Raw genomic sequence first — 21,462 nt, 5'->3', positions numbered from 1 at the left:
TTTTATTAACATATAATGTATTATTAGCCCCAGAGGTACAGGTCTGTGAATCACCAGGTTTACACACTTCACAGAACTCACCATAGCACATATCCTCCCTAATGTCCATAAACCCCACCACCGTCTCCCTAAGTAAAATAAGTCAGTCGCGAAAAGACAAACATTCTATGATTCCACTCATATAAGTTATCTAGAATAGTCAAGTTTATGGAAACAGAAAGTCAGATGGTAGCCAGGAGCTAGGGAAGAGGTATATGAGAAATTGTTGTTTAATAGATACAGAGTTTCAGTTTTGCAAGATGAAAAAGTTCTGGAATTGGTTGCACAACAATGGGAATATATTTTACAATACCGAACCATACACTTAAAAATGCTTAAGGTGGTACATTTTATGTCATGCATGTTTTATGACAGTTTAAAATATTTTAAACTAAGGGAAAAAACTCAGTCCACCAAGTACCCAGCCTTTCTGGGAAGTCACAAAAGGATTGAACAAACTTTAAAAGTACATACAATGTAACATTTTCAAGTATGCTATTGGAAGAAAGAATAAAGTAAATGAGTGTTCACTGAGTCTCAGCGGAGGCTCATCACTATTAGATCCTTTACATATGTTCTGTTAAACTCTTACAATAATCCTGAAAGTAGGTATTCCAGACCAGATGTTGATATGCTAATCCTGAAAAAAATGGGGTTTAGAAAGGAAAAATATCTTGCCTGAGTTTTGCAGCTAATAAACAGCCTAAGGGAATGGGGCTACCACCATTTGACTTTCTATTACTGAAAACAACAGGGTTATTACAGTGAAAGTTTAGAGAATTAAGGGAAAAATTAGTTTTTTACCTTCCCTACTCTATTTTCCCTTTACTTTCTCATTTACTGAATCCTGAGAAGAAATTTAAAGACTAACATTGATGGAGGAAATTGCAGGGAAAAGCTTTGAGAGTTTCTTAACTTAATTAGCATAGAATTTTGGAACTGGAAGTAATATTGAGGTACCTGAAGAAAACAGTGCCCAGGAAAGGATCTCACAAGCCTGGTCATAAAATGAGCCTCCAGGGTGATGGTTGGGAGCCATTCACATTTATCACACTTATCATATGTTTAACTTTCTTTTGATATAAAGTGTGTCAGTCAGAATACCAGACAAAATTGAACTTCCACCACTTAATGAATACTTTTCATAAAATTTAATCAAGGAATTTGTATCAGTCAGGGTCATGTCAGGAAACAGCACACACAAACTTGGCAATCTGAAGAAAGTTTGATAAGGGGCTAGTCATGAAGGTGTGGGCAGTATACAAGGTGTGGGCAGTATATAAGGAAACCACAAAGGATAGTGACCTTATGACTAGTGACTTCAGGGCTTACCCACCCCAACCCCAGTATGGACAAAGGGAGTGAGCTATTTCAGAAACAAAGAGAGTGAGCTGCATGGCTGGTGCTGTCTTTTGGTCACAGGATGCAACCAGCTTGCAGTGACCCAGCAGGCAGAAAGTTCAGAAATTAAACATCCCCAATCCCACTCTCCTCTATTCCTCTTTCTGCTCTCCTATCAATGCTCCCCTATTGGCCACACCTTCTCTTTTTTTTTTTTTTAGATTTTATTTATTTATTTATTTATTTATTTATTTATTTATTTATTTGACAGACAGGGATCACAAGTAGGCAGAGAGGCAGGCAGAGAGAAAGGAAGGGAGGCAGGCAGAGAGAAAGGAAGGGAAGCGGGCTCCCTGCTGAGAGCCCGATGCAGGGCTCGATCCCAGGACCCTAGGATCATGACCTGAGCCAAAGGCAGAGGCCTTAACCCACTGAGCCACCCAGGTGCCCCTGGCCACACCTTCTCTTAAGCCTTTTAAGGCACCGAGTAAGGTGGGAAAGAATGGAGAGTGCATTTGGAGGGGCAAACAAAAGGTATCCAGCAGAGACTGACTAACATTTTATAGGTCATGTGTGAAAGTAAGTTTAGGGAAGACCTAACAACAAGAGCAAGTCCTCTAGGGTATTTGTTTTTAATAAGGTATATTAGAAAACTTACTACTAAGCCTGAGAGATGTTGTGTTAGTCAGGTTTTGCTATAACAATGCATCATCACAAACAAACCCAAAATCTCAGTGGCTTACAATAATCAATATTTATATTTTACTCTCAGGTCTACAAGTCCGTTCTGGTTCAATTACCTTTGGCTAAGGGTTGGGATCCATTGTGCTTCACATATCTTCTTCTAGAACTCAGGCTAAATGGTCAATGATTACATAGAATACAGCAGAAGGCAGGAGCACAAAGGGAAAAACAGAAATCATAGTATCTCTTACAGTCGTACTTGTAACTGGCATGTTGTCACTTCCACCATATTGAATGTGCCAATGGAAGTCTTTTGACCAAGCCCAAGGTCAATGGAGCGGGAAAGTCAATGGTTAGAGAGTGGTAGAGTGAATATTTTCCAAACTATAATTAATCTACTACATTTAGTAAAACTGCCTGTGAAAATATATGAAAACAACCAGGCATTATGTTACAAACAGATTTTTACCCCAGTAACTGTTTATATGTATATACTTTTTTTATTTAAAGCATCCTATGGCTGTGGTTATGCATTCCCTGCCAATCACATTTACCTTCTACATTACTAAAAGAAACTGTCTAGATAAAAACTATTAACAGAAATATCAGCCTGAAAGCGCATTATGTGTACCTTCATATACAGGTATAGGTATAGGCCTCTGCCTAAAGCACCTAAAGAAGACAAAAAGCACTAAAAGTTTAAACATTATATAGTCAAGTAACTTTACTCGAATTTCAAAGCTACTCACAGTCTTTTCTAAATCATCAGCAGAATTTCTAAAACATTAAAGCTGATTTTTAAAGATTTATATGTTCAATGTTTCCTTGCTGTCCATCTTCAGTTATAATGTTTTTTATCCAGTTTTATTAAGACATAATTGACATATAGCATTGTGTAAGTTTAAGGTGTATAAATTGTTGAATTAATACACTTAGATAGTCCAATATGATTACCACTGTAGCCTTAGGTAACACCTTCATCACATCAGATAACTACCATTTCATTTTTGTGGTGAGAAAAATTTAAGATTACTCTCTTAGAAACTTTCAAGTATACAATACAGTATTATTAACCATAATCACAATGCTGTGCATAGAACTTATTCATCTTCTAACCAGAAGTCTGTATCCTTTGTCCAACATCTCTCCATTTCCCTCAACCCACCATTCTACTCTATGTTTCTATTGGTTCACTTTTTCTTAGATCTGCATATAAGTAATATCATAGTATTTGTCTTTTCTTGTCTGACTTACTTCACTTAGCATAAGACTGTCAAGGTCCACTTGTATTGTTGTAAATGGAAGGATTTTCTTCTTTCTCATGGCTGAATAATATATATATTTTTATATAGTATATAATATATTATATATAATTAATACATAATATATAATATATAATCATATATAATTAATATGTATTATATTATATATAATATATATATAACCATTTTTCTATCCCTTCATCCATTGACTGACACTTAGTTATTTCCATATCTTGGTCATTAAAAATAATGCTGCAGTTAACATGGACATGCAGATATTTCATCAATATCCTGTTTTCATTTTTGCATCTATATTCATTAGGGATATTGGCCAGTAGTTTTCTTGCAGTGTCTTTATCTGGCTTTGGTATCAGGATAATTCTTTTCTTTTAAAATAATTTTGGAAATTTTTTGGAAGAGTTTGAGAAAGATTGGTGTTAATTCTTCTTTAAATATTTGTTAGAATTTACCAGTGGAACAGTCTGGTCCTGGGCTTTTCTTTGCTGAGAGGTTTTTGATTACTGATTAATGTTTCTACTCATTATTGGTCTGTTCATATTTTCTATTTCTTCATGATTCAGTCTTGATGAGTTGAATGTTTCTGGGAATGTATCCTTCTTCTAGGTTCTCCAATTTGATGGTACGTAATTGTTTATACTAGTCTCTTATGATTTCTATGTATTTCAGTTGTAATAACTCTTCTTTCACTTCTGATTTTATTTGAGCCTTCTCTGTTTTTCATTTATCTAGCAAAAGGTTTTCAATTTTGTTTATCCTTTGAAAAACAGCTCTTAGTCTTTTCTATTGTTTTCCTGATCTTTATTTCATTTATTTCTGTTCTGATCTTTGTTATTTCCTTCCATCTGATAACCTTAAGCTTAGTTTGTTCTTCTTTTTCTAGTTCCTTGGAGTGTAAAATTAGGTTATTTCCAAACATAAAGAGAGAGAATCAGAGCATACTACCACAGAAAATTACCAATTAACATGGGCAGCAAGAGAAGAAAAAAGAAACAAGGAAACTACACACACAAAAAAAAATAGCCAGAAAATGATGAATAAGATGACATTAATAAATCCTCACATATCAATAATTTCTTTAATTGTAATAGATTGAATTATTCAATCAGAAAACACAGTATGGCTGGCTGTATTAAAAAAAAAAAAAGACCCAACTATATTCAGCCTATAGAAGATTCACTTCAGGTCTAAGGAAAACAAGGGCTCAAAGTGAAACAATGGAAAAAGATATTCTATGAAAGCAGAAACCAAAAGAGAACAAGGATAGCTATACCTACAACAGACAAAGAAGACTTTATGCCAAAAATGGTAGCAAGAGACAAAGAAGGTCATTATATGAGATAAATGGGTCTATGTCAACTATACTTCAAAAAAATTAATTTTTTTAAAACTTAAAAACATAAAATAGTTGGGTTTTTTTTAAAGATTTTATTTATTTATTTGACAGAGAGATCACAAGTAGGCAGAGAGGCAGGCAGAGAGAGAGGAGGAAGCAGGCTCCCTGCCGAGCAGAGAGCCTGATGCGGGGCTCCATCCCAGGACTCTGAGATCATGACCTGAGCCGAAGGCAGCGGCTTAACCCACTGAGCCACCCAGGCACCCCATAAAATAGTTTTTTAAAACGATAAATGGGTCAACTCATTAAGAAGATATAATTGTCATAAATGTATTTGCACCCAACATGGGACCACCTAAATATATTAAGCAAATACTAATAGGTCTGAAAGGTAAAATAGATTGTAATACAATAATAGTAGAAGACTTCAATTCCCCACTTTCAGCAATGGACAAATCATTCAGACAGAAAATCAACAAGGAAACATTGGACTTGAACCATGCCTTAGACCAAATGGACCTAATGAACCTATAAAGAACATTCCATCCAATAGCCTCGGAATACACATTCTTCTCGAGCACACACAAAACAGAGTCTAGGATAAACTATAATATAGGTCACATAATAAGTCTTATCAAATTAAAAAAGACTGAAATTATACTAAGAATTCTTTCCAACTACGATAGTATGTAACTAGAAATCAACAACAGTAAGAAAGCTGGAAAATTCACAAACATGGAAATTAAACAACAAACCCATGAACAACCAATGGGTAAAGAAGAAATCAAAAGGGAAATCAAAAATTGTTTCAAAATAAATTAAAATGGAGACACAAGCTATCAAAACTTATGGGACACAGTAAAAGCAGTTCCAATACAATAGTTTATTATATAGCAATAAATGCCCATATTAAGAACAAAAGAAAGATCTCAAACAACCTAACTCAAGGAACCATGATCTTCTAATTTATGCACTATTCATGAAAGAAGGAAAATCACAAAAACCTCAGCAAAGGACTTAAGCAGTTATATAGGTAAACATATAATCCCTGTTTGGGAATTCTTTTCCACTGTGTGCCTGACAAAGGGTTGTTCAGTCTTTGATTAATAGCTCTGGTGACAGACGGTCACCATCTAATGTAGTAGTCTTTTGGACACTCGCTTTGATGAAATATTATAATTTACTCTTTTTTTTTTTTAGTAAACTCTACACCAACTGTGGGGCTTCAAACTCATGACCTCAAGATCAAGAGTCACCAGCCCTACCAAGTAAGCCAGGCAGGCACCCCACTTGTTTTGTTTTTTTAATTGACCCCAAATCTCCCTTTCTTCAGTTTCCTCTCTAATTATTCCTAGTTTTGTCCTTGGGAGTAAAGCAAATGCATTCCCTCTTCCATTAGGATAGATGCTTCATATTTGGAAACAGCCAGAACATATGCTATCCTCCTTCCTCAACCTCATCTCCCACCCCACTGGTGCTCTAGTCTCTTCTTAAGACAAGGACTCTTTCGAAAATTCCTGCTCTATCAGTGTCTCCAGAACTCTTCTCACCCTGGTTGCACTCTTTTAGATTCTGATGAGAAAAAAACATTCAGGGAGATTTATTTCCAGATTTTAAACATTACGTTGATTCACATTCACTATGCCTTTCCCAAACATCCAACCTAAAATAGCTTTCATTAGATTCTTGCAGAGTACCTTATTCTATTCCTTTTAGTACTTATTATATATTATTGATATCTATAAATTTAATTAATCGTATATATTTAATTTAAATTATATTTAAATTATTAAATGTTCATTTAATAACTGAATTTTACCTATAATATTTGTCTCTTCCACTGGTCTGTAAGTTTTCTGAGAGCAGGAACTCTATTTTGCTCACCATCTTATTTCTTGCTCTCAGTATAACCCCTGCTACACAGTAGCTATTAGTATTTATTGACAGATTTTCAGCTGTTGAATAAAATGAAATTCACATTTTGACCATAATTAAAGAAAGAAGAGTGACATTGTCTTCCTACATAGAAAAAATTTCCCCAAAGAATTTAAGCTGAAGAAAACAAGGGTCCTGTATTGATGGCGAAAGCCGGGAAAAGCCCTCCAGCACATAGCGCTTTATCTCATGTGGTAGACAGAGAATGGCAGCTGTTTACTAAAGTCCATCTCCCCTTCTCCCTGGACACATGGTTAGGCTACATTACTAAGCCTCCCTTCTCCACAGATAACTCCCTTGCTGGTGACTAAGTTCTCACCAATGGAACGTGAACATAAGTAACGACTATCCTTTTGTGTTTCTGTCTCAGAGGTGGTTGTGTTTCCTCCTTGCCCTTTTGTCTCTTTCCAGCCTCAACAGTGCAAACAACAGCAAGGCCACAAGTGACCTATGCTCCACTTGGGGTGGAGCCACTAGTTGGAAGGAGCCTGGGTCCCTTTTTGACTCCCCAGAGCACTCACGTGGACTATATCTCTTGTATTACTATGTGGAGAAATAAAATTCTTTGCTCTTTAGGCTACATTATCATTGGGTCTTTTCTTATAACAACTCATCTTTTGCCCTAAGATATCTGTCATTTAGAAAATGTTCAATCAATATTGTTGGAATTCACAGTACAGAGAATGACATGTGTGGCGTAGCCTAAAAGAATCTACTCACAAAGAGAGGAGATAAATATGCTTCAGACAAGAAACTAATGAAAAGAATGGTGAGAAATCACAATCAGTTTTGGAAAGTATTTGGGGTTCTTATAAATAAATACACACACACACACACACACACACACGTATGTATATACATATATATGTAAATAATATAAATTATATTATTATTATTAAAGTCCTCTGTATCTGCCCCTCAAAATGAATCAATGTCAGTATTTTGGGAACTTACTTCAGATTTTTTTCATTTTTTTAAAGCCCTAGTACCTTATAAAAAATGACCATTCCTTATATTTACCCTCCTTAGAGGAGGTTTTTCATCATTCCTTTCAAAATATGGCACCTACAGCTGAAACCCAAGTAAGGACTACTCATGAGAGAACAGAGCCTCTTACTGGGATCTAAACAGTAAAGTTCTAATAACAGAGCCCAAGATTGCATTACTTACTTAACAACTGCTTAACACTATTTGTTTATGTTAAACTTGAAATTTACTAAAACTGCCTAGCCATCTTTCAGACCCACTCCTACCACCAGTTCTCCCCTTTCCATGCTAATTAAACTTGTGAAATTCACTACTGATCTAAGTGCACCATCCAACATGTATTACTTGTCATTTTTATCCTGCTGATTTGGGTCTATTGATGACAGTGCATGATTTTTATGCAGGTGAATTTTTGGCATCTAACTACAGTCATTGCCCACTTGTGAACACTGAAAAACCTCCAGGTAGATCCTAGCATTTCCAATATCTTACATTACAATGATCACTTGGGTCCTTTCCCAAAATCAGTTAATATATCACGTAGGTAGAGGGTACCTGGTGAAGGCAAGGCCCTATTTTAGCATTTTTGTTTTGAGTCTGATGGAGTTTCATCTAAAAGTTGCTAGACATATTCTGCACCACCAGTAGCAACACCCATTATTCCTTGAAACAGACTTCTTTGTTTTGAAAAAATTACATGAAGGAGCCATTTAACTGTATTTCCCAAGTGTTCTGTGGATTGTTCTGTGGTAGCATGGAACAAGGGGTTTGGTTTGGTTTGGTTTGGTTTGGTGTGATTTGGTTTGGTTTGATTTGGTTATGAGGGCAAAATGGGTGAAATTAGTCCAAGAGATTTCCAGATGGTATTCTTGAGTGAGAAAAGTAAGATGCACAGAGGTGTGTATAATGTGATTCCATTTATGTAAAACAAATGAAACAAAAATATGAACATTCAAATATGTTCTTAAATGGCTATGTGAACATAGAAAAAGTATATTAGGATACAGACATGAGACTGTGAAGATGGGATGATCTTCTGGTATAAGAGAAAAGCAAAAACAGGGATGGTAGGTTAAAAAAGAAAAGGAAAGATATTTTTAACAAAGAACACCAAAAAGCAACATTGCCATGTAATATGAGTAAAAGAATGGACTTTGCTAAACTAGTTGTATGGGGCTTTAAATCATCATTTTTCAAATAGGAAAAGAATGACCTCATTTTGTAGTAACGGGCCTGTGTTTTAAGATGAACATCAAAATAAAAAACAAACAAACCAAACAAATAAAAAACAACTACCTGTAAACTAGAAGAAAGGCGGAGGTAAAACCCCCTATGACTAAAACAAGTGCAAATTATCTCAAGCGTTTCTGTTAATAGATTTTAAAAATGCAGTTTGAAAGGGTACAGCTAATGGCATTCTTAAGAACAAAGAAAAGAAATGCCAAATAAAGCAGATTTGATTAGATCATGGAATAAAGTAGGTAGCCTTTAATGGCTTCTTTCAGTTATGACTTAAGACTCCAGCACAGGTTTTAATGTAACCATTTTACAGATGATGAAACTGAATCTCGGAAGTTTTGGAAGCTTTCCTAAGATTTAAGCCCATTCACGTAATTCCAAAACCCATGTACTCACTCTGACAATAGTTCTCTCTCTGTGTAGAATGTCAAAAGTATGATAGACTTAGAATCCATTTAGGAAGGTGACATACATATCTTGCATTTGCCCTGGCAGCCTATAAGCTATTCCAGAGTAGTACCACCTAGTTCCTCTCTCTGTTTGTACTAAGCCGAATGTTCTCTGTGTTTCCATGCTTCAATTTATAGATCCTTAATTAAATCTTCCTTTTAGGCTCTACAAATCTGCACAACCTGTACACACCACCATCCGTCTGATTTCCTTTCCTTTCTTACTCCACTCCAGTCACTCTGGCCTCCTTGTTGTTCATCCAACACAGTAAGTATTTTCCTGCCCCTGGGCCTTTGCACTTGCCATCTATTTCCTCTACGTAGAATATTCTTCCTTCAGATGTCCACTTGATTCACTCTCCTCTTCACAGTGAACCTTTTCCAGATCAACTTACTTAAAATTAGAATCTTTGTGGCCAATCTGATGCTTCTAATGCTCTCTCCTGTTTTATTTTTTTCTATCACAGTCATCATCATTTAATAAGCTTTTTATTTATTTATTTACTTTGTTTGATTCCTACATCAAAAATGTAAGCTTCCCAGGGCATCTATTTTCTTTTTTGTATACTGGTATGCCCCACACATCTAAAATAGCACCTGGAGCACAGTTGATACTCAATGTGTGGAACAAATGAATAAACGCACTGCTATTCTCCTTCCCAACATTCAGATCTGATAATATGGTGTTCGTAAGATACATCTTTTAATTACCAGAAGGCATCTCATCCTAGAAATGTCTACAATTTCTAGATGTCTATGATTTCTAGAGGTAAAAACAAGAGGGAGGGATTACAGGTGAGGAAAAAAAGACAATAATGTTGTTGAAGAAAATGTACCCAGGTGGCTCAAAAGGTTAAATGTCTGTCTTTGGCTCAGATCATGATCCTGGGGTCCTTGTATTGAACCCCACATCAGGTTCCCCTTCTGCTTCTCCCTTCAACCCTCCCTCTAGTGTTCTCTCTCTCAAATAACTAAAATTTTAGAAAATATATTGTAAATTATACATTTAAATTGTATCGTATAATGTGAAAATATAGTTTTTATCTGTGCTCATACTTTACACAAAAATTAATCTAGGTCGATTATATATGTATTTTTAAATGGTGTAAAGCTACAGAAAGTAGAATTTTATCTTATCACTAGAAGGATAATAAACAATATATCACAAAAAGGATCAAACAAATTTATAAGAAAAAAGTTAAGATTTTAGGAGATAAATAGGCAAGGTGTGAATAGATAATTTACAGAGTGAATACACAATTTGTAAACAAACATGGAAAAAATTTTCAATCAGTTAATGAAAAATGCAAATGGAAACTACCGTGTAGTATCCTTGTCTTGACAGTTAGAAAGCACTATGGTGAAATGGTTATGACAATGTTAAATGAAAAAGCAGAATTTAAATTGTATCTGTTATGTTTATGGTTATGTATGTGGACATGGGCAGTAAGGGAACCCAAGAGTTGAATGGAATTTGGTCTGCTGGTTTTATGAGCATACTAAAATTTAAAGTCTCCTTTATTTTTTTCCCTTCCCTATGTTTTGGTATGTTGATATCTGAGGTCAATCCTCACTGGTCAGTTTTGTGTTTTGTTGTTGTTGCTATTTTATAAGTACCGTGCGCTAACCGATTGCACTACTGGAGCTCCTGTTGTTGTTGCTATTTTAAACTGTAAAATATTAATTTTCTATCTCCTGTCACAGCATATTTTGTCCCAGAGCATTGAGCTTTGCAGTTTTGACAAGGAGAATAGTACAGAGGTTACAAGCAAGACTCTGGAGCCAGACTGCCCCAGTTTGAATCCCAGCTCAGCATTTTACTTGACTTTAGATAAGTTGCTCAAATGGCTCAGTTTCTTCACCTTTAAAATGGGCATGATGGGGCACCTGGGTGGCTCAGTGGGTTAAGCCTCTGCCTTCGGCTCAGGTCATGATCTCAGGGGCCTGGGATCGAGCCCCATGTCAGGCTCTCTGCTCAGCGGGGAGCCTGCTTCCCCTTCTCTCTCTGCCTGCTGCTCTGCCTACTTCTGATCTCTTTCTGTCAAATAAATAAGATCTTTTAAAAAAATAAAAAAATTTTAAAAATGGGCATGATAATAATCCCTCACTTGTGTGGTTATTGCAAGAATTAAATGAGTTAGTGCATATATAAAGCACTTCGGACAGTACCTACCACCGGATAATAGTAACTATTTTACTAATTATTTTAATTATTTAAATAGTTGATTATTTTCTCTCTGGTCTTTCCATTTTCTCAATACTCTGGATCAGATTGAAACTTGTCAAACACCCTTTACAACCTTAATAAGAATCATAGAGTTGTTTGCCAGGGGTTTGGTTTTCTAACTCTAATTAATGGTTCGAGTAATCAAAATCAGATCTCTAATGCCATCTATGTAGCTATCAAACAACAGAACACAGCCAGGCTGTGTTCTCCAGGTGGAACAGACCAGAACTTTCTCCAGGCAGAACAGACAGGAAGGGGTTGGGGTCAGTAGCCACGCTACCAACCATGTGGGACAGAGAGCGGAAGAATAGATATCTCCATAGGCACTAGAAAATTAAATCTAAACATTTACCAAGTATGTGTCATGTTCCAGGTATTGTGCTAAGTCCAAAACCAGAGTAGTCAGCGAGACGGAGTCATTGCTTTCATCAAGAGTAAAGACAAAGACAAACATTAAATAATCACAAGCGTGATAAGTGCTACTCGGAGGTCCAGGATTCTATGGCAGCTTACAGTCTGGCAAGCAGGTGTTCCAACTACATGAGAACCACAGGTTTATTCAGCCTGGCCTGTCAAGATGAGCGGCAGCACCTAGCGGTAAGGCATGCAGAGCAAGTATCACTCAAACATCCAGGAGGCAAGCCAGGACTCTTTATTCTGAATTCCCTGCCCCCAAACGGTTTCAGGGAGAGTTCAAATACTCAGAAGGTTAAGACAGATTGCCACATCCTGAAGGGAAATGAATAGAATATACCATATTCTAGAACTACAAGTAGTTCAGTATGGCTGGAGCTCAGACCAGGAAGAGTGCTGGGAAACGGGGTTGGAGCAGGGAACAGGGACTAGATCTTTAAGAGCATTTTCATGCCACGTGGTGGACAAAATACCTGCAGCTGACTGGCCAGGGAGTACTATCAGGCCCAGTTTTCTTGTCCCTTCCCACCTACTAATAGCACCAAACTGAGCCTATGCCTGTGGGGAGAGTTTTCTAGCCACCACATTCATACAAGTGGTCCAAAGCCCCATTCAGAAGGATCTGTAACTAATACAGCCTATAAACTTGCACCTTGGGGCACCAATGAGAAATAAAGTTTTATTTCTTCTCTTTCCCTCCTCCTGCCCTCCATCTTCCTTTCTCCTTCCCTTTTTCAGCTCTCTCTCTCATTTTCTCTCTCCTGTTTTTTAATGTCCAACAACTTCTTTTCTAATGAATAGAGAGCTCAATGTTTATTTTGCCTTCTCTCTCATATGTCCAAAGGAAATGATAATATAGCCGTTCATTTTCTTCTAGGAATGGGGTTTGCTGAAGTGGGGTGCTAGTGTCAGTGGGTGGCAGCAGGGAAGGAAGCTCTTATGGGAATTCTCTTCCAAATGGAAGAAACACCCTCATTCCTTCTGAAAAATAGAAGAGTCCATTTTATCTCATCCATGAGTTGTTTTTCTGTGATCGTTTTTCCTTGAATGATGCTGATACCCTGTTATTGTTTTAAAACTATATAATTTTGGAATTATGTTTGTGTCATAGACATTACATACTTGTACTGCATAGAATACCTTTTTGAAATAATTTTTTTTTTTGACAGAGAGAGATCACAAGCAGGCAGAGAGGCAGTCAGAGAGAGAGGAGGAAGCAGGCTCCCTGCTGAGCAGAGAGCCCGATGCGGGGCTCGATCCCAGGACCCTGAGATCATGACCTGAGCCGAAGGCAGCGGCTTAACCCACTGAGCCACCCAGGCGCCCCTGAAATAATTTTAAATTTATAGAAAATTCGGCGATGGTGGGTATTAAGGAGGGCATGTATTGCATGGAGCACTGGGTGTGGTGCCTGGACAATGGCTCTTGGAACACTGAAAAAATAAAATTAAATCAAAATAAATAAATAAATAAAAATAAAAGAAAATTTGGCATTCTACTGTAAGGAAAAGCTTTCATTTCTACTAATTTGTTGGTTTGTTCATCTCTGTATGGACATGTGTTTTCCTATTTTATTTAATGTGCTGTGCTCTCTTACTATCCTTATTTATTTGATGTTCAAAATGATCCCAATTTGGCCAGTGGGGACCCCTTCTAACTAGCTTCTGTGTTCTTTGACAAGTGTTTTTAATTCTTGGAGGATTTCTTTACATTCTTGAACAACAGGTGATCCAAATCATCTTGTATTTTCTCCGCCTCAGCTCTGGAACCAGCCCTTTCCAACAAGTACTGATTCCTTTTAGTGGATACTAATATTTGGAAACCAAGATCTAAGCACTCGGGATGCTTACTTCTACTGAGTTGTCATTATTTCAAAGCCCTCTAAAAGAAGAGAAGTAGGAAATATATGAATATGTACACATAGACATACAAACGTATATACACATACATCTATATCTATTTCTATATTTATCCATGTAAATATATTTTTAACTGATTAGTTCGCATATTAATACTTAAGATTCCAATCCAGCACCTCAGGGTTCTCTCCAGCCTCCCTCTTTCCATATTAGTAAATTCTTTCTCCAACGGTGAGAAATCTGACTCCCATGATCCTCAATGTGTTTATTTATTTGCTCAATCTACCTACATGTAATTGATCTGTCTACCATGTCGGTTGTCTGCTCAACCCCAGGGACTGCCATCTCCACAGCAACCGCTTCTTTCAAGGGAGAAGAATGGGTAGAAAGAGTGGCCTAATTAAAGGGAAAGAAAGGGAAGGAAGGGAAGGAGGGAGGGACCAATTCCATTTTAAGGCTTCTCATATACAGATTGTTAAAAAAAACCAAGGGCTTACTCAAAGGGAAGGGTTCAGTTGTGTTTCCAAACACCAGGTAGGAAAAGAAATGGAGTCTGATCACTATTTAACCGTCTGTGCTTCCTGCAGAAAACCCAAAACTCCTGTCAATAATAATTTCGAAGAGTCCTACAGAGGCTTTCTAGAGACACTATGATTATGGTTGAAGGGATCCTACCATTGCCACAGTAGTGTCCCCATTTGGGCTCCCCAGTTATATTTATTCTAATTAATCCTCACACACCTGTTCATGATCAACCACCATGCCATAATATCTGTGTTAAAAGGAACCTACACACTGTGCCAAACCCCACCCTTCCCCAGGGACCCTGTTTTTATATGGAAAGCTCAAGCTGTTGGGGACTAAATATAAAGACACAAATACTTACATGAGAAGTTACTATCCTTTATCCTCTCTAGAAAAGGTCTTGATATTCTTTTTTAGAGAAAAATAGTGATAATTTCTGACTTTTTCAGGGTCATGATGATGCATAACAGACTCTGCAATGTACAAAATTCCAGGGCACTCATAACTTCATTTAAGAAGAGGTAAGAAACTACCTTATAGACATGTGAGGAGTATGACTATTTGATTACACTTAGAAGACCTCAGCAAAATTCCAATATACAGATAACATTCTTCACTTCCTCTTAGAGCACTTATAGCAAACGCTGTTGATAAATCTGAATCCCTCCTGAGATAATAACTTACCCTTCACAGAAATCTCTAGTCTAGGTAGTACTAAGCCTTCCTCAACATTCAAGCCAACTTTAGAAATGTTTCTTTCGGGCGCCTGGGTGGCTCAGTGGGTTAGGCCTCTGCCTTCGGCTCAGGTCATGATCTCAGGGTCCTGGGATCAAGGCCCATATCCGGCTCTCTGCTCAGCGGGGAGCCTGCTTTCTCCTCTCTCTCTCTATGCCTGCCTCTCTGCATACTTGTGATCTCTCTCTCTCTGTTTCAAATAAATAAATAAAATCTTAAAAAAAAAAAAAAAAGAAATGTTTCTTTCAAGTCCAGAGGCCAAATTTCTGGACCAGATCTGTCCAGTAAGGGATCAGAATGGTACCCAAATGTCCACTAACCATAGAGATGAGAAATAAGTTACAGTATGTTCAAAAGTGAAATATTACAGCAATGAGTAAATTACAACTATGCAGCAACACTGCATCTCACAAACAAAACCAAACATGCAAGTACACATCCTGTATGATTCTGTTGTTACACAAGGTTCAAACCTAGACAAAGCCAGTGCATGGTGCTGCAAGTCAGAACACCAGTCACTCATGGGGGAATATCTAGAAGAGGGCATAAAGGAGGGTTCCTGAATTCTAATACTATCTGTTTCTTAGACAATTATCATGTGATCTCCCTGATATTAAGAATTTGAAAGGCAATGTGGGGTTTGGGGGGTAGGGATGGAAAACAATGAAACAAGATAGGATTGGGAGGGAGACAAACCGTAAGAAACTCTTATTCTCGCAAAACAAACTGAGGGTTGCTGGGGGGAGAGGGGAGGGAGAGGGTGGTTGGGTTATGGACATTGGGGATGGTATGTGCTATGGTGAGTGATGTAAAGTATATAAACCTGGCAGTTCACAGACCTATACCCCTTGGGCTAATAATACATTATATGTTAATAAAAAATAAAAAGTTTTTTAAAATACCATTCTGTTTCTTGATCTGAGTCCTATTCATTTTGTAAAATGTCATCAATTTGTGTATTTTTAGTATGTATGCTAAATTCAATAAAATAAGTATACCTCAAAAGACTCCTTCAGTGAAACACCATTGATCCTTAAGAATATCCAGAAGTTTTCAAGGACAAAAGACCATTTTTAGGTCACTTTCTAACATATCCAGTATATTATGTATAGGTCATAATATTTAAATCCCTTGGCTATGGCAGTGGTCTTCTCCTCTGTTCCAATGCCAGCTTATTCTTACTGGTTCTAGTCCTATAGATTTGAATCAGATAGCTCTAAGATCATGTGGGTACCATTAATGACTAGAGGACTTTTGGAGGTGAGGGAACCTCTGTGCTTACACCTATATTTTTGAGAAAGCTGACTCTCTTCAAGTCAAACTTGCCAATAATTGACTGAGAGCCTACTGAACACCAAGGCACATTCAGGGCCTGGAGACTATTCATCCTGAGGAGGTGGTGAAATGCAATCATGACAGGTAAACATCTCTAGAAAGCAGGAAAATGCAACAATCTTCCTTAATATCTTGAATTTAAGATTTCCAACATCCAGAAATCTTGAGCTCATAGCCCGTTTTCTAGTTTTAAGTAGCAGAAAGTTTTGAAAGCTCCCCATACCCCCAAGAGTTTCCTTGCCCTTCAAAATGATGTGAGCTTACAACCACATTAATACTTATGGGGCCTAAATTGGTAGGGAAAATTGGATTTTTGTTGCTTTAGAGAAGAGAAAAAAAGATAAAGTTTGTGGGGTTTTTTTCCATTGGAATAAAAAAATGTTAATCTTAAGTTTTTGAACTCCCGTTTATCTTCTTAGGAAGCAATGTAACCTGAAGGTAACACATATATTGACTGTTCCCTATCCACACTTAATGAAGATATGCCCCCACTGAATATATTCCAGCGGAATGTCCCTATAATAGTTGCAAGTTGATGTCTTGCCCTGCTTATTCTTACTGTTACTATCATCACACCTATTCACAACCCCATACCTTGCTCAACTGATTTAAAGACACTTTCTTTTTTCATTATTGCTATGTCATCTTTCAGCTTTTTTCCTTTGTTATTTGTAAACATCCCTTTTTCCCAGCCCACTTCGTATAGCTGCCACAATATCTAACTAGCAATTTTCACTTTCTTCTTCATATATTTTTTTCCAAAATAAATCACAACAAGTTATCCAAGGCTTAATCAAGTTATAGTCTTGCATTCTTGACAACTGAATCATTGAAAGAATGTGTCAGATAATCCTTCCCACGGACATGTTTATCAGGGCTTTCATAAAATAATCCCTATATTTGGGCAATGAATAATTTATTTGAATTTTTCTTGAATAAAATTATATTTAGAATGGTTCTGTGATCTGTGTATTTTTCCTATGAGACTCCTTCCTGGCCTTTCTTTGTTCATCCAGTGACCAATAATATCCACAAATGTAGCTACAAGCTGAGGATCTCATCTACTTTATAAGCTCACAAAAAGAATAAAGGAACCCTTCAGGATGTGCGTATATTTTCAAAGTCAAGAGAGTAATCTAGAAGTATCATCTGAAGCAGAATTTTGCTTAGGAACCAAGACTTGTCATTTTTAACACTGATAACATATGCTATCCTTTTTTCTTCTACTCTTTTAATTTCTCCACTGCTGTGATTCTTCCCTTCATTTGAACAGCTTCTAAGCTCTTTATTCTAAGATCTTACCCTGTTTTTGCTTTTCATTAGTCATCTTAATGCTCAAAATTTGAGGGGTACCTGGGTGGCTCAGTGGATTAAGCCTCTGCCTTCGGCTCAGGTCATGGTCTTAGGGTCCTGGGATCGAGCCCTGCATTGGGCTCTCTGCTCAGCGGGGAACCTGCTTCCCCCTCTCTCTCTGCCTGCCTCTCTGCCTACTTGTGATCTCTCTCTCTGTTAAATAAATAAATAAAATCTTTAAAAAATAAATAAAAAATACTCAAAATTTGAAAGCAGGGTTTCACAAACTTTCTAGGTATAACCAAAGGGGACCGATTGTCAAATCTGGCAACTTCTGGTTTAGTCTGTATCATGCTGCTGATATTTTATCTGTACTTTCAAACCTCTATTAGCTCCTTTGCTCCACAACCCAACGCCCCATAGTCTCAACTTATTACCTACAACTGACATAGGAAATCTCTACTCTTTCCTCACAGGTAACATGGTAAATGGTTCTGAAGCTTTTTCAAATGAGGGAAATGATAGCACCAAAAGTAATATTAATTGCATATTGTGCTATATTTTATGTAATAATTTATGAGATTGTTAGAAATAAATGACAGGCCTCCTAATTCCCAAACCCTGGGTCTGGAAAAAATTCAATACTATTGTCTTACTGTCATTTTATTTAGTTTTAAGATTATCCTCTATTAATAATAAGTGAAACTATTCTCCTATTAATGATGGCAATATAAAGCCTCCCTTTAAAATAAGATATTTAAGTAAAAATGTCATTATATTAGGGGTGTCTGGGTGGCTTAGTCATTAAGCATCTGCCTTCGGCTCAGGTCATGATCCCAGGGTCCTGGGATGGAGCCCTGCATCAGGGTCCCTGCTCAGCGGGAAGCCTGCTTCTCCGTCTCCCTCTCCCACTCCCCCTGCTTGTGTTTCCTCTCTCGCTGTGTCTCTCTCTGTCAAATAAATAAATAAAATCTTTTTAAAATATATCATTATATTAAATAAATAATAGCAAAAGTGATACGAGGATATGGCAAAAATGGTGATAATCAAATGACTGAGGTTTGGGAAACATCACTATTTGGGAAACACTATAAAGACTGATGTATGGGGTTGCTGGGGTGGTTTGGTCCACTAGGTGGCTGCCTTTGGTTCAGGTTATGATCCCAGGTCCGGGTATCGAGTCTCACACTGGTCTCCTTGCTCAGCGGAGAGCCTGCTTCTCCCTCTGCCTGCTGCTCCCCCTGCTTGTACTCTGTCTGTCTCTCTCTCTCTCTCTATGACAAATAAATAAATAAGTAAAATCTTAAAAAAAAAAAAAAGATTGGTGTATAATGATGGCAGGGCAATTGAGAGTCAAGTATCATTTGCTCTGTTCTCTGAATGGTAGTAATGATACTTCCTGTGGTTCCTTATGATATGGATCTCGGTCACGATGGCAAGAGCCAATCCCATGCCTTAATCTAGCCAAAAGCTGACTTCTCTACCCTTCTTGCTGGCTGTCAATGAGAGAAGGAATCCCATCACAAGTTTGGAACAGCCAGAAAATATGCTGACAGGAGCCAATCTCAGTGACAATCTTCAAGTCCTTTTATAAAATATAAAACTGACCCAAGTAAATGAACAGGTAAGTTGGACAGGATCAGGGAGCATAGATTTGCATCCCACCTCACATTTGGGGCAGTGGTCTCAGTTTTTTTTTTTGTTTTGTTTTGTTTTGTTTTTTGGGTTTTTTTTTGGCTCTTTCAAGAAAGCAGATGGGATCCTGGGCAAGTGCACAACAGTGATGTAAAGAGCTTAATGCTCTGGGGAATCCTCAAAGTCTACTAAGGACATTGTAAGTTGGGGACTTTTGCTTGGTGTTTATGGTATTTCTGTTATAGCAAGTATTCCTTCCAGCTAAAAATAACAATAAATATCTTATTTAAGTGGCAGTAGCTGGAATGGTGATTTTGTCCCTGCCAAAGCCATAAGTGGGGGACAGGAAGAGGAAGGGGTAGGGAGATTGATACAAAGATCTGGCCCTAAACCCTTACCAACAGAGCAGAATTTAGAAGAGGAAGCTCATGCTTTTGTTGAAGAACAATTTATACCAAAAATTAGAACAATATTAACCTTGGGAAAGTCTTACAACTTTTATAAGCTTCAAAGTCTTCATCTGAAAATAAAGATAGCAATAATTAACATACCTCACGCTAATTATTGTGTGGACTATGCAAGATAATGAATATAAAGCACCCAGTCACACTAATGCTCAATAAATGTGACTTCCCCATGAAACCAAAAGAACTCAGGTCAAGATCTGAATCTTACCATGGGTCAGTTTGGAATGGCTCAAAATCCTCCAAAATATATATGAGGCAGTTTATAAAAAGTACAAATAACAAAATGGTATACATAAAATTTCAGAATCAGGGAAAATATAAATTAGAATAGAAAAACCAAGATGAGAAGAGAAAATATAACAAGACACTCTGACCATTAAGTCTTTCACAAGTACTAATGTGTACTAAAGTACAAAATTAGCTCTGGGCTTCCTAGCAACCCAAAAGAAAATGGGAAAACATTTGATTATAAAATGTCCCTTCATTCTCCAAGAGGGAGGAAAATATCAAATGCTCATAGCAATCATATTTTCAAAGCTTTAATCTCCTCATCTGCAAAGTGGTGTTAGATGCTGAATATCAAGTGGAATAATGCATATGAAAAAGTACTTTATAACTTAACGTGCTATAGAAACGTCACTTACCGTTCTTTGTACTTTGTCTAATGGAGCAGGCTTCTCACACTTTGGGATCTTAAGTTACTGAGCTAAATTATTTTTACTATAGGGATATCTAGCATTTCTAGGTACTATTCTAACAATTTACATGTATCCCATTACTCCTCACAGTACTAGTGGGTACTATTTTATTTCCCCATTCAGATGAAGAAATTGGGGCACAAAGAGGTCAAGTGAATTTCCCAAGATTACTCTGCTAGTAGGTGGCAGTGCTAAGAGTGGTACCTTAGAAATTTAGCCCCTGAGTCCCTACTTTTTTTTTTTTTTAAGATTTTTATTTATTTGACAGAGAGGGACAAAGCAAGAGACGGAACACAGGCAGGGAGAGCGGGAGAGGGAGAAACAGGCTCCCCGCTGAGCAGGGAGTCTGATGTGGGGCTCAATCCCAGGACCCTGAGATCATGACCCGAGCCAAAGGCAGATACCTAACAACTGAGCCACCCAGGAGCCCCTGAGTCCCTACTTTTAACCATCCTTGTGCACAGATACAACTAGGTATAAACTCCTTATACTTAGGAGCCCTTTTACTTAGGGCTTATACTCCTTATACTTATAAAGCCCTTATACTTAGGGCTCATGTAACTATAAAAAATACCAATCTATAAATTGAATATAAACCAAGCAATAAAACCAGTAAGTCTTAAATTAAAAGCGTTAATTTTATGTGCCAGAAGATACTGTTTTCCTCATCACCTCTTGCAGCATGAATTTGATATTATGACAGGTCAAAACCAGGTGCTGTGAAACAACATTACCTCATCACTCTGTTTCATCCAAATTACCGTAAGCCATTTGTTCATGCAGCTTGTAGTGATATTATCTCTTCACTTGGTATAAACACATCATTGACATATTAAGTTTGCTTTGGTTCTTTCCTTATTCGTTCCCTTGGTGCTTAAGTTCTTGAGTGCTTAGAATCTCTTGGTGCTAATTCAATTGTAAAAACAGACTGAAATTGATGAGTAGCTTTTGGCTGGAAGGAGGTCATTCAGAGGAGACACAATA

This window comes from Lutra lutra, chromosome 8 (assembly GCF_902655055.1).
Source record: "Lutra lutra chromosome 8, mLutLut1.2, whole genome shotgun sequence".
Taxonomy (NCBI): domain Eukaryota; kingdom Metazoa; phylum Chordata; class Mammalia; order Carnivora; family Mustelidae; genus Lutra; species Lutra lutra.
The sequence above is the reverse complement of the archived record's forward strand: the minus strand, read 5'-3'. Positions refer to the sequence as shown.